Genomic DNA, 20,000 nt, shown 5'->3' with positions numbered 1-20,000 from the left:
TTTTTTTTACTTTATCTTCATTCGTTTCACTTAATTTCATCTTCTATGCTCCCTGGGAACTCTTAACAAGAGACCACTGCGGTTGGGCAATGTCTTAGACCGCATCGCCGTCCATACAAATGATCCAACTGAGATCAGGTTGTGTAACATCAGCCGGATTTATTAGATTAGACACTAGAGAGTACCCATGGCCATTAGTTTCTGTTATTTATAGAAATGTGAGACTTACAGGCAATGAGCGTGCCGTGTATCCTCGTATCAATAACAAGGTAATTCCGAAGTTTGATGACCAAAACAATATAATCATTATTTTGTAATGGTATTTATATTATTATAATTTTTATCTATTTTTTTATTTATTAATCATTATCATATATTTTTTTGCATCCAACCTAGTTATGGACCAAAAGGTCTCCTGTCGGCATGCTCCGGCTTTGTAATCCTTTGTAACTGTGTTAACCTGAACGTTTAAGTCGGGGTTTTAGTATAAATATTTTTTGAATGATTGTACATTTCATAACTTTCGCTCTAATCTATTCAGGAAAGATCAAAATGCATCATAACCGTTAGTCTTACGCCTAAGGAGCACGAGAGTTAATCAAAATGGACTCGAGATGTAACCAATTCTTTTGCTTTGGGTTGGAGTTTCCTTCAGCTGAATTAAATGACCTAGCGGTGGCAAAATATTTTAGTCGAGTGTTTTAGCAGAAGAGTTATGGTGGTATTCTTGAAAAAATATTTCCTTATATAAATATTATATAAACCCTTGGAAGGGAAAAATTATATATGTAAAGATTTTTTCAAGAATACCACCTTAAGAAACGTGCGATGGCATTCTTAAAAGAAAAATATTTCCTTATATAAATCTTTCCCTTCCAAAGATTTATATAAGATAACCTTTCTCACCCTACGCCTAGTAGGAACAATCCTCCCAATATGATGCTCGAAAGAGCCTAAGAACTATACACGCAAAGTCCAGCTCCTCGCGGCATTATATCGAACTTGCACTATAACTATTTTCAAGAATTTTTATCATTAGGGGTCATATGTAACAGGGAATGGATGAGTGTGGATATACTGTTCGTAAATTGTAGCGTGAGAGAAGCAAGCAAATATACTGGGAAATATAAAGTGTCATGAGAAAGAGAAATAGGTATCTGTGCATAAGCGTAATGAGAAAACCCTATGAAAAGGTGAAATTTACAAGGATAGATATGTGTAAAATAAGGAGGTAAGCTGGGTTTCAGGAGTGCAAAGTGAACTGGCAGATAGTGTTCATCAAAGAATACCTGGATAGTTTGGGTATGTGGGGAGAACGAGTAAAGATAAAATAGCTAAAAGAATGCAAAATGCAGAGGTGGATAGGGTGAGCTTGAAGAGAAGACCGAGGATGGAATGGACGGATGGCATGTTGAGAGTCTTGGGTAAAAGGGTAATGCCTGTTGAGCAGGGAAGAGAGAGGGCAAGATACAGGTTGTGAATGGATGATAAACTGACGCTCGCGAAGAAATTTTTTCTTGTCGTCGTTGTATTTTCGTTAGTAGGCAAGTGAGTAAAGTTGCCAAGAAGCGAAGCAATATGGTAATCCAGTTTCGGCGGTCGGACTCTGTCGTGGAAATTCTCTGCTTTGTTGTATTGTTTCTGACTTGGGGAGTGGACGGGTGACAGAGATGGCTTTTCATCCACAGGGAGCTAAGATAAAAGGGAAACAAAAGGACGTTGGACTGGTGTGGGATGTGTGAAGGGTGAGTGTATGGCTTGGCTAGCCACTCCTCCCTTATAAAGAGGATTTTTTTTAGTCATGTATCTATGTATGTATGTATGCATGTATCTATGTATGTATGCATGCATGCATGTATGTATGTGTATATATATATAGGTATATATGTATGTATATGCATGAACTTCATAAAATTCTACTAAAAATCTTTTAGAATATTACAATAATATTATAGCATTTACTAAAAGGAGGGATAGTGATACAGATAAAGTGTGCCAAAATAATTATTGATATAAATAAAATGTGCCAAAATAATCAACTTTTGAGTGGAGACGAGATTCAGATTTATGAACAAATGCAACCAAGGGAATATTTCAGGGATGAATTAAATATCCTAGTAGTTGCCATGGTAATTTAAAGTGTCACCCATTATGGAATGGTTTAATACTATAAGACCCTTTCATCTTGTTTCATCCTTTGGATATTTCCGAAGAAAAAGAAGAAAAGAAAATCCCTTAGCTTTCCCGATATGTGGTTCTTTCTTCCTCCCTCTTTCCCAACAACGATAAACGAATATTTGATCAATATAAGGAAATAAAAACGAGGGTAAATAAATGACAACTGAATGAAAACAAACTGGAATAAAATGAAATAAGGTAAAAGAAGATTAAGTAAAAATCTGATAAAAAGAAATAGAATACAAAATAAAATAAAAAAGATTATTAATGAAGTAAAATAGACAGACATAAACAGTATAACCGCAATCAATGAAATAAAATAAAATAAGAAATGCAATACATATATGTACACGTCTATGACATGCTGGGCTGTCGTGGTTCTCGTTTCCAAACGCGACTGTCACCATTTGTTTACATTTGCTTTATGCTCGTTCAGGGGCCCCTGTAGATGGGGCTGGGTTTCCTTTACAAATGGCTATTTGTCAAAGACATGGTTCCTTCATATAACCCGCTTATTCAGTTCCACATATTCATCTATTCGTGGTCGATATACGCAAGGATATACATTTATCCAAGTTCATAACACATGGTACATTTTGTCATACATCAGAAGTATATTGGTCATTGTTTACGACAGTCGGGAATTTGGTCAGTGATATTCAAGTTACAGCAAAGAGCCTTTCTCCCTGGTCTTTAACTTCAAAAGTATCTTTACGTTTATATCAGTGAAAACCTTACAAATACAGATATCCCATAAACCCAAGTTATGGATATACAAATTCCCATTGCAACATAGCGGATTTGTGATAAACACAGGGTAGGACGATAAAGAATAGCTGTCTACAACCGACCCTACAATCCAGAAATTCAATGTCATATATCGTTCTAACTGCCTTTTCGGTGTGTACCAGCACCGCAATATTGAATATATTAATACGACTTTCATGACTGTCGCCAAATTTTGTCCTATCCCCCCAAAGATGGCGCCATCAAAAGATACACTGAAAACATCTATAAATTTCCTCTCAACAGATCAACACTAAAAAACAACAGCAAGATGGCCAAAACAGTCACTATATGTCTTGGGAAACCTGCTATCATCGGCTTAACAACAGTACCCGGCACTAGAAAATGTTCCACCACAGTTCACAGCTCACGACAAAACTGTCAGCGCTCTCACTACTTTCGGGTAAGCATGACACTAGTCGCTACTTTCGCGTACGCATTGAACCGAGTCCCTCCACAGAACTCCTCTCCCTTTTCTTACCTCAGAAAATGACTGTGTTCGGTCAAAAGACACCAAAAGCATTAAAAACTACAAAATATCCTGATGACTTCATAAAATCAAACCCTCCCAGAGAAATTACCTATGATCGGAGATTCAAATTCATATCTCTCCAAATGATTTTGAAGATGTAAGATATAAAAGATCTTACAGTTTCACGATAAAGTGATGTTTCGACACGTGTGTATATCTATTCATAGTGTGTGTGTGCTTGTGAGTGTGTGTGTGTGTGTGTGTGTGTGTGTGTGTGTGTGTGTGTGTGTGCGTGTCTGTATGTGTGTCTGTGTCTGTATGTATGTATGTGTGTGTATGTGTGTGTGTACGTGTATGTGTGTGTGTGTTTTAGTGTATGTGTATATGTATGCATTCATATACGAAGTATGCACAGTATATGCTATCGGTTGACATACCCACTCAATAGACATTCTCTTCTCGTTTAGGTCATCTATCTGTCCGGAACTCTCTCTTCGCTGGTTGGTTCGGAGCATTTCGGAACGAGTGTGAGTGACACATGGCTGCGTGAGTAGGGTTTGGAGTTATACGGTGAGTGCGTGGGTGTTATGCAAATAGCTTGTGTAAGTTGCACGCAGAGGGCTCTGGTGTGTGAATGGGGACTTTGGAAGTGAAGGTAATGGATGGGAAATCTCAAAAGAAGTGAGTTGACGGTGAATGTGAATGTTCCATGAAGGTGTGGTGGTGAAGACAGTAGCCAAAATAATACTTTAGTTACTAGAAATGACGATAGCAATGATATTAATGATGCGTTTGATTGTACAGGCCTTTGTTGTGTGAGTGGGGACTTTAGAAGGAAAAGTAATGGATGGGAAATCTCAAAAGAAGTGACTTGACGGTGAATGGGAATGTTTCATGAAGGTGAGGTGGTGAAGGCAGTAGCCAAGATAGTACTATAGTTATCTGAAATGATGATAGTAATAGTAGTGGTATTGTGTTTGAGTGTGATTCTTTATAATGGTGACTACAAAAATTATAGTGACGCTACATTTCTTGCGGTGTTAGCAAAGTTGCTACTGCTTCAAGCAGACATGGATGTAGTGATACTGATAATGATTAGTGGTATCAGTAGTGGTGATATCATACTTAGTGTGGGTAAAGATGGTAGGACGGAGAAAATATGAATAGAGAATAAAGATAATTGCATGGAAGGGGAAAAGGAAAAAAATAGGAAAGTTGTACAAAGAATATGAAAAAGTAAAATGAAAGATTGAAAAGAATGAAATCGTATAATGAAAAAAGACAAACTTTACAGATGCTGATTAGAACGACAACTTTGATGGAATTATATTTCTACGTGAATGCAAATAATGAAAGTATTGAGGAACATTTCACAGCTATTGAAAGTTATAACTAAGGAAACAATGACATTTAATTAATGACATTCGATTACTGACACCATCTTGAACCACAATCGAAAATTTGGCGACATGGTCATGTTGGTGTTTACATGAATCCATAATCAAAGAGGCTCCCAAAAGAGCGTAGTTACACGAACGTGGTTAACTGCACGTGTAAACTATCTGTCGCCTTAGTGACGATAACGTCTTTAGAAAGAAAACGAAAAAAAAATAATAATAAAGCGATAAAATAAAAAGACGAGAGATGGTGTGACGGACGTCCAAGGGAAATTGGGCCTTTGTGGGCCATTTGGCTGAAATTGGGACTAAATGGGATGGACAGGGACAACCAGAGAGACGTACCTGCAGTCAGACATTCATACAGCCAAATAGACACACCACCAAAACGTACAAGGAGCTGGGAGTTGAAGGTGAAATTGAATACAAAGAAATGCAAAATCTTGCAAGTGAACTTGCGCAAAAGAGACCGTCATGGATATATAGAATGGAAGATGAAATAATCTAAAAAAAGAAGAAATTTATTTATATATATATATATATATATATATATATATACATATATATATATTAGGAAGGTTTAATATAGTAGCACATTTGTAAAATAAGACTTATTGACCCACTGTCGGAGAATGAGATAACACGGACAGAAATTCTGTATATTTCGACCACTGAAGAGGATCAAAGTTAGTGTTCGAAATATACAGAATTTATGTACATATTATCTCATTCTCCGTCAGCGGGTCAATAAGTTATATATATATATATATATATATATATATATATACATATATATATCTATACATACATATATATACATAAATATGTATATTTTGGAAGGAGGCCATTTATGATGCATGCGTTGTTGAAGTCAACAGCTGCGATAGCATTATTATGCTTGTAGAAATGCTTTTCTAAGTTGCGCACCAACGTGCGGTCGTCTGGAAGCAGGTTCTTAAGCAGATTGCTGAAGTCCATGGTGTATATCATATACATATATATATATATATATATATATATATATATATATATATATATATATATAATCTAAGAGACATTATACACATATATTAAAAGAAAGAGATATATTGGGATATATGGTATAGAAAGATTACTAGACAGAGCACCGTCCACTGTCCCGTTCATTTTTAAATTATTAGAGTTTTCTGGAAAATATTCCAGATTCCTTGGAAAGTTGAGGTAAAGGCTCGGGGGGCTGTGGGGAGCGGAGGATGTCACTGCAGAGGTTTGGGAATGAGGAAACATGAGATGAGCAAGAAATATTGGGAGCTATAGACTGTTTCAAAAAGGTGGAATTAAAAGTTACTTTACCGTAATATTATTCTATTTTCTCAACACATTGACGTTTCTACTAGAAAAGGTGCACATCAAATTCTGTTTTTTTTATTTTATAATAGAATGTACATTAACGATGTAGAATTTGGAGTTGAAAGTAATGTTTATGATGGTTTCTTTTTCTCCTAAAAATATTTGACCCTCTCAGACCCTTAGTGACAAAATCTGATGACAGTTTCTCAATGTATCAACCTTTATTGTTAATCTTCTGAATTCTAGGTTTTCGTCTCGTACTGATTCTCTTCGATCATTCTCTAAACTTCAAGCTCACATGGCAAGAGACCATAGGGACTACACTAGGGAGTTCCATGTCCATTACCACCTGTCATCCCCATCCATAAAGTTGTCTAACAGTTTTTTAACCCATTCAACTCCGATGACAAGATGTCTTGTCATTTGGTCAAATAAAACAAAAAATCATAAAACACCAAAATGTTTGATCAAACACCAGAAAAATATGACGTCATATTTTTCTGGTGTTTGATCAAACATTTTGGTGTTTTATGATTTTTTGTTTTATTTGACCAAATGACAAGACATCTTGTCATCGGAGTTGAATGGGTTAAAAGACCGATAGTTTCAGCGTTCACTACATGGTTACTAAGTCCGTTCCATTCGTTGACCACCCTAATAGTAAACCAGTTCTTACCTATTTCCTTCTTAAATCTAAAGTTGTCCAATCTAAATCCATTACTGCGAGTCTTGCCCTGTTCTCTTAATATGATGACTTTGTTCGTGTTACCCTCCGACCACAGTGAGGATGTGCACAATTTTGCATTGAAATTGCATCATTGAAAAAAAAGACTGTAATATAAATGTGCTAATAAAACAATCTTACGGCAAAGTGTGTGTGTGTGTGTGTGTGTGTGTGTGTGTGTGTGTGTGTGTGTGTGTGTGTATGTGTGTGTGTATGTGTGTGTGCACACGTGCGTGTGTGTGTGTGTGTGCGTGTGTGTGTATGTGCGTGCGTGTGTGTGTGTGTGTTTGTGTGTGTGTGTTTGTGTGTGTGTGTTTGCGTGTATGTGTGCGTGTATGTGCGTGCGTATATGTGTATATGTGAACACCAGATATGGTACCAACCACATTATTATGGTGAGATTCTTTACAAATTACATTTTTTCTATCTTAGGATATAAAGTATCTCCAGTAACCTCTCCGCTGTTATAAAAGACAGCACTGGTTTTAGTCTGGACAGCTTCAGACTCTATTCTACGTCTTAATAAGAGCACCAATTACCCACTTTCGACATGGGTGCCTCCTCCTTTATTCTGCCCTCTGTTGGACTTATATTCATATTTGTGTCACATCTTTAGAAGCAATATTTGTATTGCTAAGCCCTCCCTCCACCGTCCTCCCTCTCTTCCCCAGCCCTCAGTTGGACTTATGTTCATATTTGTGTCACATCTTTAGAAGCAATATTTGTATTGCTAAGCCCTCCCTCCACCGTCCTCCCTCTCTTCCCCGGCCGTCGAGTGAAATGGCGAAGTTTAGCCGGGGCCATGAAGACGAAAGGAACCACGAAAACGAGAGAAAAATTGTTTCCGCGAGCTGTTTCGCATCTCGTCGGAGAACATTGATCACGCCGCACTCCCTCCGAGTATTGGATTCCAGTTAGACAACAAAGCAGTTGTTTCCCCCGCGTCCTGGACTCCAACAAAGCAGGAAGATGGATTTGAAACCCGTGTGGGATTATGAAATCTCTAGAGGGATTATGTCGTAGATCCCCAAGTTACAAAAGACAATAGACCATAACGGTATTCCATAAAGCTGGAATATAGAAAGAGATGAACATGTCCATAGCAAAGAACAAGAATATCATGCAACGTATCTCCTTCACAATATGATACAATGAAAAAATATCTGTTTACAGATTCGTTATTATGACGAGCCATCCGACAAAGTTTGTGTTATTGCGACACACAACTTTACAATGGCTCGCCATAATAAAGACTCGGTGAAATTAGAATAGAGATTGAGCCAAGCCTAGTGCCTTCGGGGAATTACCAGGTCGTAGTCCACCGCGTTCCTTTTGTAGGGTCTGGTTGGCTGGCTCAATGTTATCGTCTTTGCTTCATAATAAACAGTCGCTAAGGCAAAGGTTCGAGTCCTTGCGGTGAAGCTTATTTACAAATATGTATATGTATATGTGTATGTATATATATATATATATATATATATATATATATATATATATGTGTGTGTGTGTGTGTGTGTGTGCGCGCGCTTGCGTGTGTGTGTGTGCGCGCTTGCGTGTGTGTGTGTGTGTGTTGTTCCATTTCTACGTTGTCTGTGCTTGCGAGGCTCAGCTTCTCGTAAACGTACGAACATGCATTCTAATCTAGCTTGTAATGGAGGAACGCGATCTGACTAGGCCTAATTTATTCAGGCCTATTGTGTCTTAGTGGAAAAGTAGGCTACACAACAGTAAATTGTAATCACAATTTATTGTATTTTATTTAAGATATACGTGAAAGAAAACAACAAAAATATTATATATATATTTAATGATGTTTTGTGAACTTACTTCAACATGTATAAAAGATAACTCGAAAACCAGATACAATACGTCAGTATATAATAGGTCATAAGACAGTGGATAAACTTGATAATACCCTTAGAATTCATAACAAATTACATCATAAATGTGAATTGGAGTATATCCCTTACTTTAAGTGACGAAGTAAATCACAAATATAAACGAGGGATAATACTGGTCTTAGCAATGAATCCCAATATCACGTAGTGGCTTTTACATGGCTGACCACAGCATTCTCTGATGAAGAAAATTTGAACGAGCACTTTTAAACTCTCTTCGTCATGTCTTTTAGCGAGCGCGTATTTGAGTTCTCAACCAACTTTAGTTTCTCGGGAGGAAATGCGTATTTTACATTTAACTTAATGGGAACAAAATATAACTGTTACCAGGATTTGTTTTCCTGAGAACTTTTCTTCTGGCTTGGAATAATATAGGAAGAAAATTAATATACGAGCCTACTCCGAGGGCAAGTAAATTATTATCTCTGACAGATGGGTTCAGGCAAGAACGTAATAAATGCATTTACACAAATCAAAAGTTTTTGGTGTTGTGTATTCCAACGTGCACTTTATACGACTCAAGTCGTCAAGTGACGATGACCAATGCTTTCTGATCTTAGATATTATTCTAAAGGATAACGGATATGGAATGAAAGGTACATATAAAAGATTCTATTCAAGAGAAGTAGTCAAGGTCAATATCACGGATGTAACGATATACAATAAATACATACATGCATACATATAGACATACACACACACACACACAGACACACACGCACACACACACACACACACACATATATATATATATATATATATATGTGTGTGTGTGTGTGTGTGTGTGTGTGTGTGTGTGTGTGTGTGTGTGTGTGTGTAGTAATAGGGTGTATATACTTCGTGTGCTTATACCCAGTGGCACATAAAGAGACACAGGCAAAATCCCTAATTTAATTAACAGTCCTTTGGTAATGCATTTCTTTTAAGCACAGCAGCTAGGGACTAAGAGCTAGTCCGAACTCAGTCCCTTTGATACTTCACCACGACAGTACCTCACCCAAATTAAACGAGTGGGGGAAAGCTTGACTAAAGATTCAAAGAAATTTATTTCAGACGAATGAATATATGAATGAGTAAATGAAGGAAGGAAGGAAGGAAGGAAGGAAGGATGGAAGGAAAGAAGGAATGTAGTGAAGGTAGTGAATGAATGAATGAATGAATGAATGTATATATATATATATATATATATGTGTGTGTGTGTGTGTGTGTGTGTGTGTGTGTGTGTGTGTGTGTGTATATAATAACCTAGTTAAAGTGACATCCCACGGGCACACGCATAACCACAAAAACAGAAACACACACGCACACGCAAATGCACGCTCGCACGCACACACTATCTGGAGTCTGGTAGCGGGAGGGTAAACATCTGGTTTTCCGTCTCGAGGCCAAGGGAGCAGCTCTGCTCAGGCAGTTCAGCGTGTTTACGATGTTTTCGCTGATCAGCTGTGCAGTCGATCACACAAATGACGCAATAGTATTCATGGCAAGGTCTCGTTCGGCATTAGAAGGGCAAGAAGAAGAAAGAAGAAGAATGAAGAAGAAGAAAGAAGAAGAATAAATAAGAAGAAGAAAGAAGAAGAATGAAGAAGAAGAAGAAGAAGAATGAGAAGAAGATGAAGAAGAATGAAGAAGATGAATGAAGAAGAGGAAGAGGAAGGAGAAGAAGAGGAAAAGGAGGATGAAGAAGAGGACGAGGAAAAGGAAGAGGAAGAGGAAGAAGAATGAAAAAGAAGAATATGAAGAGGAAGAGGATGAAGAGGAAGAGTAGGAAGAGGAAGATAAGGAAGAGGAAGAGGAAGGAGAGGAGGAAGAGGAAGAAGAAGAAGAAAAAGAAGAATTAGAAGAATTAAAGAGAAGAAGAAGACTAAGAAAAAATTGAAAAAGAAATAAAAGAAAAAAAAATGGTCATGAAACCAACGACTAAAAAATCGTCTTCAAGAAGTCATCTCCAGGAACTTTGCTTTCCATTCTGCCAGGCAGTAAATTCCTTCGTTCACAAAATAGTGAATGCGGCAACCTTTCTTTTTTTTTTTCTTTGTTGACATGATTAAAAAGTTGCTTGTGCATGTTCCTCAAAGTCAAAATTTCGACGAAAGTAAATCAACTTACATGAGGCAAATGCTTTAATGTAAAAGGTTAAGTTTGGCAAAATGGAAAGCGAAATATGCCCTTGTCAAGGGAGACAGGGTAAAGATTGTAAAGTTATAAGTGGTGGAGGAGGAGGTGGGAAGTAGGAGGAGGATAAGGAGGAGGAAAAGAATTATTGAGGAAGAGGAAAATGAGAAGACATAGAATATGGAGGAAGGAGAAGAGGAGGAATTAAGGAGAGAGGAAAATGGGAACATTGGGGAAAGAAGAGGAAAAGGAATATGAGGAGGAGAAGGAAGAAGGGAGGAGGAGAAGGAAGAATGAAGAAGAGGAAAAGTAGAAGGGGGATAAGGAAGTTGAGGAGAAAGATGAGGAAGACAAGAATAACACACGCTCCCTTTCACCTTACGTCATTAATCGAGGCATAATTTGATTTATTTAATGACGTGCTCACATGAATAGTAAATCATGGGAACATTTTTTTTCTTTTGTGAAGTCGAATAGTTTCAGACAATGTCCCAAATTGAGGCCTTTGGCGAGGGTCCGAGGGAGGAAGAAGAGGAAGATCGTGAAACGAGGGAGAGTGGAAGTGAAGATCTTTTTTTTTTTTTTTTTTTTAAACAAAAAATATAGATGAAAAGATCGTAGCAAATCAAGACCTAAGAAGAGACTATATAGAGAGATGCAACATCCGTTAGACTGAAAGAAAGTCGAGAGGACATAGAATTGCTTCAGACAAGAAGGTTCTGGTCAGGAGGAAAACAACGAGAAGTCAGACTCGAGGAAGAAGACTGGACTTGAAAAGACGTTCCAAGAAGACTGACTTGAAAAGGCGTTCTAAACTGAATCAGATAATTGTCTCTTTTCAACCCTAACACAGCGATATTGTTTTTGTATATATTCCAGACGGTTTTAACCAGTTGTGGAAGCCTCCTGTCCCCACCTCCCTCAACTATTCAAGGGCATAAACTCAACACACTCAACTCGCACATAATGGTAATCATTCTTAAACAGTTTCGTCTAGATGGCGCCGTGCGATTTCATTTGTTTTGTTATCATTTGTCTGTTCGTTTATTATTACTTGCTTGATTCTCATTTATTATTAGTCATATGTCAATTTATTATCATTTACTATTCACCTGTTTGTTTATTATTTAACTATATGCATTTATTTATGTAATTTATTTATTATTATTTACATTATTATAATTTTTATTCATTCATTTATTTATCTACTGTATCTATTTATTCATTCATCATTATTTTTTTTTTCGCATCCGATCTAGTCATGGACCAAAAGGTCTCCTGTCGGCATGCTCTTCCTTTGTAATCCTTTGTAAACCGAAATGAATTAAATGGGTCAAGATATTTTGGACAAAAAAATACCTGACATTTAAGAATTCTGCGGATGAAGATGCTAGCCAAGATCGGATTCTGATGACAGAGAAAGAAAGAAAAGAAAGGAAAGAAAAGAGGAAGAAAAGAAGGAAGGAAGGAAGGAAGGAAAGAAGAAAGGAAGGAAAGAAGGAAACAAATGAAAGAAAGGAAGGAGGGAGGGAGGAAGGAAGATGGAACGAAGGGAGGTAGGGAAGGAGGGACGGAGGGAGGGAGGAAGGAAAAGAGGAAAGGAGGAAGTGTGGAAGGACGGCAGGAAGGAAGGAAGGAAGGGAGGAAGCGAGGGGGGCAGGAAGGGAGGGAGGGAGGGTGTAAGAAAGGAAGTGAGGGAGGGAGGAAGGACGGACGGAAGGAAGGAAGGAAGGAAGGAAGGGAGGGAGGAAGGGGGGCAGGAAGTGAGGGAGGATGGACGGACGGACGGAAGGAAGGAAGGGAGGGAGGAAGGAGGGCAGGAAGGGAGGGAGGGAGGAAGGGAGGGTGGAAGAAAGGAAGGAAGGGAGGGAGGAAGGGAGGGTGGAAGAAAGGAAGGAAGTGAGGGAGGGAAGGAGAGAGAGAGAAGGAAGGAGAGAGGGAGAGAGGGAGCGAGGAGGGATGGAGGAAAGGAAAGGAGGAAGAGAGAAATGAAGGAAAGAAAGGAGGAAGGGGAGAGGGAGGGAGGGAGGGAGGGAGAGGAGGGAGGGAGGGAGGAAGGAATGAAGGGAGGAAGGAAGAAAGGAAGGGAGAAAGGAAGGAAGAGAGGGAGAGAGGAAGTGAGGAAGGAAGAAAGGGAGGTAGGGAGGAAGGAAGGAGGGAAGGAAAGGAAGGAATTAGTACCAAGAGACGACAGTGAACCACTACTGTATGTGTCAAAAGAAATTATGCCTTAGTAACTGAGACTGATGAGAGCAAATCCAATTGAAATGTTAATATCTGAATAGTGTATTCTGAGATAAGGATGGCTGATTCCGTCGTTATTCTAAAGGTTGGCGTATCTTCCATTGCTTTGTGATTTTAAGGTATTAGCTATCTAGAAAGAGAAACGGGCTAGAAAAGCAATTAGCAAAACAATGAAATTTGACAGTTCAAATTATCCCAGTAAATGGAATTCGAAGCTGTAATAGACGATGGATAAGAAAGACAATGAGCAAACTGGGATAGCATTATCAGTCATTAAAACAATAACATAGATATTAATTTAGTTTAAAAACAAAGAAAAGGTCTTGCTATGGATTTGACCAAAGATTCTACACGTAACTAACGAAGATGAAACGTGATGAATCGATTACTTAATCGTGTCGTGATCGAGGAAGAACGAGAGAAGGAGGGAGAAGTAAGAGAACAGGAAGAGAACTGAAGAATAAGCAAATGTGAATTAACTCTGTGAAATGGAGATTTGTATTGCGGGTTTCCGAAAACAGACGGCAATGTACGAGTTCTAAATAGGTCATTGACCTCTTTTGTATGAGATGGAATTTATTTTTCATTTTGGATGTCTTTAAGTAATTCTACTTTTCTCTACCGCGGCTCTACGGCAGCTAAAGGGCCATTTACACGGTCAAACGGTTTGTCAAACAAGTGTTTGACCGTGTGAATGGGGTATTTGGCTGTCAAACACGTTTATCAAACATGTTTAACAACCAAACACCCCATTTACACGATCAAACATCACCTGAAACAGTTGCTTGACAAACTGGGTTTTACAAACTGTTTTCCCGTGTAAATGGCCCTTTAATAAGGGAGACGACATGAAAGAAGAGACCAGGATAAGATCTTTGGAGGATAAAAATTAACCCTTTTTGGTGCATTTGATGTTTTCACACTTTAGTATGGGTGCCATTCAAGAAATGTTTTAGTCGGGGTAAACTCCCATTCACCACTTGCGCGCAAAAGAAAAAGGGAGTACGCATACCATGGTTAGATATGTCACTGCTATCTTTTCATTTACATACACATATACGCACATATAATCTCTTTCATACATGGACACAAACACTAAAATACTACGTATACACACTAACATATGCATAAACAATAACATACGCATAAACATTGACATACGCATACACTAACATACACACATACACACACATACACGCACACACACACACACACGCACACACACACTCACACATACACACACACACACACACACACACACATACACATAAACGCACACACACACAGACACACATGTACTCATGCATAAAAGTTATACAAACACCACGCATACGCACACACATATACGCAAACACCCAAATGTGAAATATGAATACCCTGAGAGACGAAGGCTTTCACTTAGATGGCGTTGTGTTTCGCTTGGCTCGACGCAAGGACATCAAAGTGCGACAATTTGACGACAGCATTCTCCTGATACGTACGTACCTAAGACCACACATTTGTACTCGCGTGCATGCGTGTAAACCAACACACACACACACACACACACACACACACACACACACACACACACACACACACACACACACACACACACACACACACACACACACACACACACAGTTGGTACAGTTCCCGGCCGCCACTACGGCGGTCCGGGTTCGAATCCCGTCCAGGGCTGAAATAATTTCAGTATCGCTGCGATGCGAGTCGTTACTCCAACTTTTATGGGCGGGGAGTTGTGTATGTGTGTGTTTGCGTGTAAGGTCACAGCATTACCCATAGATCGGTCATATATGAGCTCTGAGCTCTCTTCCAGGAGGGAAATAACTGTTGATCACGAGTCCAACACGTGATACAAAACCATGGTGAATCAATCACACACACACACCCACACACACACACACACACACACACACACACACACACACACACAGACACACACGCACACATACACACACACACACACACACACACACACACACACACACACACACACACAGTTGGTACAGTTCCCGACCGCTATTACGGCGGTCCGGGTTCGAATCCCGCCCAGGGCTGAAATAATTTCAGTATCGCTGCGCTGCGGGTTGTTACTCCAACTCTCGAGTGCGTGTAAGATCACAGCATTACCCATAGATCGGTCCATATATGAGCTCTGAGCTCTCTTCCTGGAGGGAAATAGATGTTGATACGAGTCCAACACGTGATACAAGACCATGGTGAATCACACACACACACACACACACACACAAAAGAACAGCTTTCCCCACAGGGTAATAGACGTTTGGAACAAGTTAGATGAAAATGTGGTGTGTGCAAAAACGATACACGAATTTAAAAACAGTCTAGATAAAACGAGATATGAAGACGGGGCACCACGAGCATAGCTCCCCTTCCCGTAAAATACAACTAGGTAAATACAAACACACACATACACGCTGAGATCTGTGTCCGTCCCTTCCCATCCACAGAGAACTTTGGTGAGATCGCCACCCCGTTACCCTCCTGCTGCGTCCAGCCTTTTTTCTTCTCTCCTTCATTTCCTCTTCCATTTTCTTCGCAAACGATCCACCATCACCATCACCTCCTCCTACTCCTCCTCGTCGTCCTTCTCCTCCTCCTCCTTTTCCTCCTACTCCTCCTTCTTTTTCCTCCTGCTCTTCCTCCTCCTCCTTCTCTTCCTCCTCCTACTCCTACTTTTTCTTCCTCCTCCTACTCCTCCCCTACTCCCTCTCCTCCTCCTTCTTTCTCCTCCTCTTCACCCTCCTTCTCCTACTCCTTCTCCTCCTACTCCACCTGCTTCTTCTCCTACTCCTCCTGCTTGTCCTCCTCTTCCTTCTTCTCCTCCTCTTCTTCTTACTCCTCCTCCTTCTCCAGTTTCTTGGATACGTCTTCTTGCAAAGACTCCCTACATCTGTGGATTCACACGAACTCGCTCAACTATTGTCCCCCCCCACCTCCATCGTCTGTCTCTCGCTCTCTTTCTCACTCTCTCTCTTTTCTTTTTCTAAGCCAGTCTTTTATTCGCTCAGTTTTAATCTTTCCCCTTCCTTCAAAGTCCTTGGCTCTCTCTCTCTCTCTCTCCCCATCAGACTTTTTTTTACTTCATTTCCTTGCAATCACGAGGCTTCCACAACAATGCGCCCTATATACCCCTTTTATATTCTCTCTCTCTCTCTGTTTCTAACCCTCCTCCCTCTCTCTCTCTCTCTGTTTCTAACCCTCCTCCCTCTCTCTCTCTCTCTCTCTCTCTAACCCCCACCCTCTCTCTCTCTCTGTCTTTCTTTCTCTCTCATTTTCCATCGCTTCCCTTTTCTTCCTATTTCATCTTCTCCCTTTTCTACCACCTCCCTTGCACTTCCTCCTCTTTTATTTCCTTGACTTACTCATCTTTGTCCTCTTTTTTCCCTCCTCCTTCCCCTCCTCATTCTCCTCTTTCACCTTCTCCTCCACTTCCTTCTCCTCCTCCTCCTCCTCCTCGGACTCTTATTAATCCCTTTTTATTTACTCTTCTTCCTTGTCTCAATTCTCATCTTTTTCCGTTTCATCTTTTCTTTTATTCCGGAATATTGTCTCTGCTCCCCTTTCTCCACTTATCATTTCTTCTAAATTACTCTATTCCCTTCGTTCTCGGAAACCTTTCCACTCCAATCTTCGTCGTAGGAGCGCTATTTTGTTCGTGTGGATCGCTGAGGTGGTAGGTGGGGGTGGAGGGGTGGAGGCTGGGGGTGGAAGGGAGGCTGGGAAGGGTGGAAGGGAGGCTGGGAGGCTGGGGGGTTAGAAAGTGGAGACGGGAGAGAAGGAGAGAAGGTGGAGAAAGAGAGAGATCTTCTACACTTTGAGTTACGGTACGTGGGATGATGACAAACACCAAGAAAGAAGAAATTCTTATTCAATATCATAAATAAGTTTTAATTTTGTGTGACAGCAGCGTCATGGCCGTTCATGTAAAGGGTACACTTGTCAAATGTGACAATCTTTATTTCTTTTTTCCAGCGATTTTTTTTTTCAGTTCGCAGTTCACGTTTTTTTTTTTTTTTTTACTGTAGCGCATAGGTTTCGATCTCGCTTTACATGACACTGCCCGGGTTCAAACCCAGAGGTTACCGATGTCTACGGTCTGTACTAACACCCAAAGAATGAGTCGAATGTGATGTCTTATGTGACGTCTTCCAGCGTAGGTTCTTCATCTCCATCTCACCCCCGGTGCCTTATCCATACTCAGCACCGAAAGAGGTCTTATGATACCGCAAAATCAAATAAATCCTTTGCAGATAAAAAAAAAAATAAGTAAATTGAGAACTGGGAAAGAAAGAAAAAGAAGGCGAAAATGAAGTGAAAGAGAACAAAGAAAAGAGAAAATGAAAAAATATAGAGAGCAGTGAGGAGGAAAACGGATTGAAAAAAGAGAAGAAAAGGGTTAAACGACGACGAGGAGGTGCGGGACCCGTCGAAAGATGACGGGGGAGGAGGGGGAAGTGTCGCCGGTAATAGTCCAAATGAAATGTGAGAGAAAAAGGGACGGGCGAAAAAAGAAGTTAATAAAGAAGGGAGACGGAGACAAAGAAAACTGAAAGGAGGGAAAGAGAAGAGAAGGAGATGGGGAGATATGGAAAGAGGAAGGAAAGGAGAGAGGGAGAGTGAAAAAGGGAAAGATAGAGAGAGGGAGAGAGAGAGAGAGAGAGAGAGAGAGAGAGAGAGAGAGAGAAAGAGAGAGAGAGAGAGAGAGAGAGTGAAAAGAGGGAGGGAGAAAGGGAGAGTGAGATAGAGAGAGGGGGCGGGGGAGGGAGAGTGAAAAAGGGAGAGAGAAAGCGAGAGAAAGAGAGGGAGAGAGAGTGAAAAGAGGGGAAAGAGGGAGGGAGACAGGGAGAGTGAGAGAGAGAGAGAGAAAGAGAGAGAGAGAGAGAGAGAGAGAGAGAGAGAGAGAGAGAGAGAGAGAGAGAGAGAGAGAGAGAGGGAGAGGAGAGAAAGAGAGAGCAGGAAATATGGGTAACAGAAAAAAAATGGGTAAAGAAGATGAAAAAAGGAAGAGAGAGTGGGAGAGACATAATGAGAGAGGGGGAGAAGGGTAGAAAGGGAGAGAGCATAATTGCGCAAGACGAAGATAAGAAAACAAGAGAAGAGAGAGAGAAAAGAGGGAGAAGGGGAGGAGAGATTTAAACACACACACACAATATATATATATATATATATATATATATATATATATATGTATATACATGTGTGTGTGTGTGTGTGTGTGTGTGTGTGTGTGTGTGCGTGTGTGTGACAGAGAGATTGAGAAAGACAGAGAAAGATGGAAAGGGAAAGCCACGGTCTGGATTTGATTTTTGAGCTTATTCTTGACCGGTTTCGCTCTTAGCTTCTTCATAGGAACATAACTCTGAGATGAAGCCGGCGGTATACATACGGAACCAGGTCCACGTCCCTTCCTGGGAGTGGGATACGACTCAAAAATATAATAATTATTTTGAACTGATTTAATTTGACTAGGTTCTATATTATTTCACTTATTAACTTTATCATTATTCTTATCAATATTTTTAATCTATTTTATTTTATTTCACTTAATCTTTGACAAATTTTTTTGTCACCTTTTAGATTCCACACAACACCGTTTGACATCACACTAGGAGTAGACATACCAGAACTGTTTCTCTTAATCAATTTGTTATATTTCTGAATCATATATGTGATTTTATATGTATTTGAGTCGGTTATGTAATTCATGATAAATGGACCGAAAAAGAGGTGGAGAAGGAATGACAATAGGATATGTAGATTTTTTTTCCGAAAAAAAATCACTTCTATCCTTCTTCACAATATAGAATCAAAAAGTATAGTCATAGAAATATATCAGAAGAGATCAAAGAAGACTATGGGAGTGATGATAAAGGGAAAGTTGAAAGTGGTAATCATTCATTGTGATTGGAGGTTTGTCTACAACCATAGAAGAAGGCTGCGTGCCTCGGGTCTGTAGGGATGTGACAGAAGTCTCTAAAATATTGACCCCGTAAATCGTATGAAGATAATGCGCCATACGGCAAGAAGACAGGGACGTGGGGAGGTGGGAGGCATAATGGAGGAGTAGGAGAGGGGAAGAGGGAGAGAGAGAGGGAGAGAGGGAGAGAGGAAGAGAGGGGGAGAGGGATAGAGAAAGAGAGAGGGAGAGGGATAGAGGGAGAGAGGGATAGAGGCAGAGAGAAGAGAGTGAGAAAGTGGGAGAAAGAGAGATGAAATGTTATGGGGAGAGAAAGTGGGAGAGAAGGAGACAAGGAAAGAGAAAGAGGAAAAGAAAGAGAGACGAAGAGAGGGACAAGAGGAGAAGGGAGTGAGGAAAGAGAGAGGGAGAGGGAAAGAGGGAGAAGAGTTGATAAGGAAGGAGAGAGATAGAGATAACGAGAGAGGAAGAGAGGATGAGAGATGGAGAGAATGAGAGAGAATAAAATACAGAGAGGGAAGGGTGAAGAGAAAAAGAGGTTATAAAAAGATAGAGAGAAAATGATGGGCAAGGAGGAGAGAGAAAGATGACAGAGTTGAGGAGAGAGGAAGATAAAAAACATAGAATCCTAATGGAAAGGGAAAAGAAGGAGATTGTTTATGAATTGTGAGACAGATTGAGGCGGCGAGACCGGACGGGAAGCGGCAGTGGACAAAACAGTGATAGGGGTAGAGGAGTCTGAAAAGGAGAGAGGAATGTAGAGGAAGGAAAGGAAGACGAAGAGGAAGAAGTGGTGAGGAGGAGACGAAGAGAGAGGAGAATAGAGGATGACACGTTATACAAAAGAGGAAATAAATTTCTGGACCTGGAAGGAAGAAGATGAAGAGCAAAAAAGAAGAAAACATAGAAAACG

This window comes from Oratosquilla oratoria, chromosome 33 (genome assembly GCF_046742065.1).
Source record: "Oratosquilla oratoria isolate Oo_2021 chromosome 33, ASM4674206v1, whole genome shotgun sequence".
NCBI lineage: Eukaryota > Metazoa > Arthropoda > Malacostraca > Stomatopoda > Squillidae > Oratosquilla > Oratosquilla oratoria.
This window is presented reverse-complemented; position numbering follows the sequence as displayed.